This window comes from Panthera uncia, chromosome A2, assembly GCF_023721935.1.
Source record: "Panthera uncia isolate 11264 chromosome A2, Puncia_PCG_1.0, whole genome shotgun sequence".
Classification (NCBI taxonomy): Eukaryota; Metazoa; Chordata; class Mammalia; order Carnivora; family Felidae; genus Panthera; species Panthera uncia.
Window position 1 is genome coordinate 32,551,013 of NC_064816.1, and position 4,797 is coordinate 32,555,809.

A 4,797-nucleotide genomic window follows, 5' to 3' on the forward strand; every position below is an offset into this window, starting at 1 on the left:
GATTCTGACTTAATTGTCTGGGTTGTGAGATGAAGTTCAAAAGTTTTCATGCATATTTGGACCAGAAATGTGGTGAGTTAGCGCTGTGTAAACTTCTACGTATAGAGCACTGTTCTTTCTAAATTTTTTTTAATGTTTATTTATTTTTGAGAGACAGAGCACAAGTGGGGAAGGAGCAAAGAGAGAGGGAGACACAGAATCCGAAGCAGGCTCCAGGCTCCGAGCTGTCAGCACAGAGCCCGATATGGGGCTTGAACTCACGGATGGCGAGATCATGACCTAAGCCCAAGTCGGATGCTTAACTGACTGAGCCACCCAGGCGCCCTATACAGAGCACTGTTCTCAGAGCTTTGCATGTATCCATTTATCTAATTCTCATGACACCCCTAGGAAGTGGGTATCTTTATTATCCTTACATCACAGAGAAAGGACCAATGCAGAAGAGTTCAGCAGCTCACCCAAGTTCACACCTAGCCAGAGCAGAGCTGCCCTCACACTCTACCACCAGAGTCCACGCTTTTCGCCATGGGTTATCGTTGCTTCCTCACTTTGAATCTGGACAGACTCTGTTTTTCAGTTTTTGCCTGAATGAAAATTTCCATCTATCTGCAAGTAGTTCAGCCACGTTAAATAGAGCCATGTGTTGACTGTATCAAGATGACTAGGCAAATAGACATAGGCTCACTTAAAAAGAAATGTACGTAGCCATTAGGATGTTAATAATAAGCGCTCCGGAGGCTGTAGAGACACTGGGACCCTGGTGCATCACTGGTGGGAATGTGAAAAGGTGTGGCCGGTGGCGGAAAACTATTTGGCAGGTCCTTAAAAAGTTAAACGTAGAATTGCTATTATGATCCAGCAATTCCATTCCTAGATATACATCCAAAAGACCTGAAAGCAGGGACTCAAACCGAGTCTCATATGTTCACAGCAGCATCATTTACAAGAGCTAATAGGAAAAATCCAAACAACTACCAGTGGATGAATCGATAAACTAAATGTGGGATATCTACGACACAAGGGAATGTTATTCAGCCCCCAAAAGGGAAAGGCAATTCTGACACACGTTACAACAAGGATGAACCTTGAAAACATAAGTGAAATAAACCAGACACAAAAGGAGAAGCCATGATTCCACTTCTACGGGCATAGCTTGGAGACTTGGCAGGTTTGGCTCCAGACCACTGGAATGAAGCACATACCACAATACGGTGAGCCAGACGAACTGTTTGGCTTCCCAATAGGTATAAAAATTATGTTGACACTATACTGTAGTCTTTACAAAAAAAAAATTTTTAATGGTTATTTTTGAAGGAGAGAGAGACACAGCATGGGCAGGGGAGGGGCAGGGAGAGAGGGAGACACAGAATCCAAAGCAGGCTCCATGTTCTGAGCTGTCAGCACAGAGACTGACACGGGGCTCAAACCCACCAGCTACGAGATCATGACCTGAGCTGAAGTCAGACGCTTAACCGACTGAGCCACCCAGGTGCCCCTGTGCTGTAGTCTATTAAATGTGCAATGGCATTGTGTCTAAAAAAAACCCCCCAAAACAATGTAATTGTAATTAAAAATATTTTGTTGCTCTGTGTTGACTATACTTCAATAAAAAATACCTTATCGCTAAAAAAATGCTAACCGTTAACTTCACTTCAGCGAGTCCTAATGGTTTTGCTGTCGGGAGGAGGGTCTTGCCTCGATATTGATCGTGCTGACTGATCAGGGTGGTGGTTGCTGAAGGCTGGGGCGGCTGTGGCCATTTCTTAAAATGAGACAACAGTGAAGTCTGCCGCATGGATGGACTCCTCCTTTTGCCAACGACTTCTCTCCAGTATGATAGCATTTGACCTACAGAACTTCTTTCAAAATTGGAGTCTGTCCTCTCAACTCCTGCCACTGCTTCACCAGCTGGGTTGATGTAATACTCTAAATCCTTTGTGGTCATGTCAACAATCTTCACTAGGCATATATGCCATCACAAGAAACCACTTTCTTGGCTTATTCATAAAAAGCAACTCCTTATCCACTCAAGTGTTCTCATGAGATTGTAGCAATTCTGTCCCACCTTCAGGCTCCACTTCTAATTCTAGTTCTCTTGCTCTTTCCATGGAAGTCTTGGACCCCTCAAAGTCATCCATAAAGGTTGCAATCAACTTCTTCCAAACTCTCAATAATACTGACATGGTGACCTCTTCCCATGAATCACCAATGTTCTTTTTTTTTTTTTTAAGTTTATTTTTATTTATTTTGAGAGAGAGATAGAGAGCAAGTGGGGGAGGGCAGACAGAGAGAGGGAGACAGAATCCCAAGCAGGCTCGGTGCTGTCAGCACAGAGCCCAATGCAGGGCTCGAACTCCTGAACCATGAGATCATAACCGGAGCTCAAACCAACAGTCAGATGCTCAACTGACTGAGCCACCCAGGCGCCCTAGATCACGAACGTTCTTAATGGCATTTAGAATGGTGAATCTTTTCCAGCAGGTTTTGAATGTACTTTGTCCAGAACCATCATAGGAATCAGGGTCTGTGGAAGCTATAGCCTTCTGAAATGTATTTCTTTTAAAAAATTTTTAATTTATTTTGAGAGAGAAAGAGAGCACGTGAGCAGGGGAAGGGCAGAGAATGGGAGAGACAGAATCCCAAGCAGGCTCTGTGCTGTAAACGCAGAGCTTGATGTGGGGCCCGAAACCACAAACCGTGAGATCATGACCTCAGCCAAGACCAAGAGTTGGATGCTTAACCAACGGAGCCACCCAGGTCTCCCATGAAATGCATTTCTTAAATAATAACATTGGAAACTCAAAATGACTCCTTGATCCACGGGCTGCAGAGTGGACGTGGTGTTAGCAGGCATGAAAACAACATCATTCTCATTGTCCGCCTCCATCAGAACCCTTGGGTGACCAGGTACGTGGTCCATGAGTAGTAATATTTTGGAAAGAATTCTTTTTCTGAGCAGGAGTCAAGGGTGGGCTTAAAAGATTCAGTAAGCCATGTTATAAACAGATGTGTTGTCATCCAGGCTGTGTTGCTTCACTGGACAAACACAGGCAGAGTAGCTTGAGCATAATTCTTTAGGGCCCTAGGATTTTCAGAACGGCCAATGAACACTGACTCCAACTTAACGTCACCAGCCGCAAGAGCCCTTCATAAGAGAGCCAGCCTGTCCTTTGAAGCTCTGAAGCCAGGCATTGACTTCTCTCTAGCTATCAAAGCCCTAGATGGCATTTCCTTCCACTAGAAGGCTGTTTCACCTACAGGGGAAATCTGTTTACTGCAGTCACCTTCGTTATATCGTGCCGCAGCTTGTTAATGTGTACGGGCCGCTTCGCCTTGTGCTTTTGTTGCAGAGATGGAGTCCTTCCTTAAATGTCAAGAACCTACCCCCGCTAGCTTCAAGCTTCTCTCCCTGCTTCCTCATGTCCCTCGGCCTTCAGAGAACTGAAGAGTCAGGGGCCTTGCTCTGGATTAGGCTTTGGCTTCAGGGAATGTTGGGGCTGGTTTGATCTTCGATGCAGACCACTCAGACCCTCACCGTATCAGCATGAAGGCTGCCTCACTTTCTTATCATTCATGTGTTCACTGGAGCGGTACCTTTACATTCCTTCAAGAACTTTTCTTTCCTTATCGCAGCTTGGCTAACTGTTTGGCACAACAGGCCTAGCTTTCTGCCTGTCTCGGCTTTAGACGTGCCTTCCTTGCTAAGCTTAACCACTTCTAGCTTTTGATGTGGAGTGAGAAACATACAATTGTTCCTTTCACTTGAACACTTAGAGGCTGTCGCGGTGTTATTAATTGGCCTAATATCAATATTGTGTTTCAGGGAATAGGGAGGCCCGAGGGAGGGAGAGAGGTGAGGAAGAGCTGTTCACACACACACAACATTTATTAATTCACTGTCTTATATGAGCTCGGTTCATGGCATCCCCCCCCGAATTACAATAGTAACATCGGAGGTCGCGGATTGCAGGCCACCATAACAAACACTATAATAACAAAAAACTCTGAAATAAATGTGCCACAGAGACATGAAGTGAGCGAATGGTGTTGGAAAAATGGCACCGATTGGGGCCCCTGGCTGGCTGAGTTGGTGGAGTGTGTGACTCTTGATCTCGGGGTTGTAAGTTTGAGCCCCATATTGGGTATGAGATTATTTAAAAATAAAACCTTAGGGGGTACCTGGGTGGCTCAGTCGGTTGAGCGTCCGACTTCGGCTCAGGCTATGATCTCACGGTCCGTGAGTTCGAGCCCCGCATCGGGCTCTGTACTGACAGCTCAGAGCCTGGAGCCTGCTTCCGATTCCATGTCTCCCTCTCTCTCTGCCCCTCCCCTGTTCATGCTCTGTCTCTCCATGTCTCAAAAATAAACATTAAAAAAAATTAAAAATAAAACCTTAAAAAAAAAAAAACGGCACTGGTAGATATGCTTGACTCCAGGTTGCCACAAATCTCCAATTTGTAAAACACACTAAATCTGTGAAATGCTACTAGGCAAAGTGCAATAAAATGGAACACAATAGAATGAGGTTTGCCCTTACCAGGTACCTGGAGTAGGCAAATTCATAGAGATGGAAGGTAGAACAGGGGTTACCAGGAGCTTGGGAGAAAGAGGAAAATGGAGTGCAGTTTCTGTATGTGGTAGTGGGAAAGTTCTGGAAACACTGATAGTGATGATGGCTGCACACACAATGTGAATATAGTTGATGCCATTGAACCGTGTACTTAAAAATGGCTAAAATGTTAAACTTTACGTTAGGTCAATTTTACCGCATTCAAAAAAGAGAGGGCCACCAGCCGC

At 45.0% G+C, this 4,797-nt stretch overlaps 1 pseudogene; it reads right to left on the bottom strand.

The window, feature by feature from the left end:
- Positions 1-804: 804 nt before the first annotated feature.
- Positions 805-3,421, bottom strand: LOC125930364 (tigger transposable element-derived protein 1-like; annotated as a pseudogene).
- Positions 3,422-4,797: the final 1,376 nt, after the last annotated feature.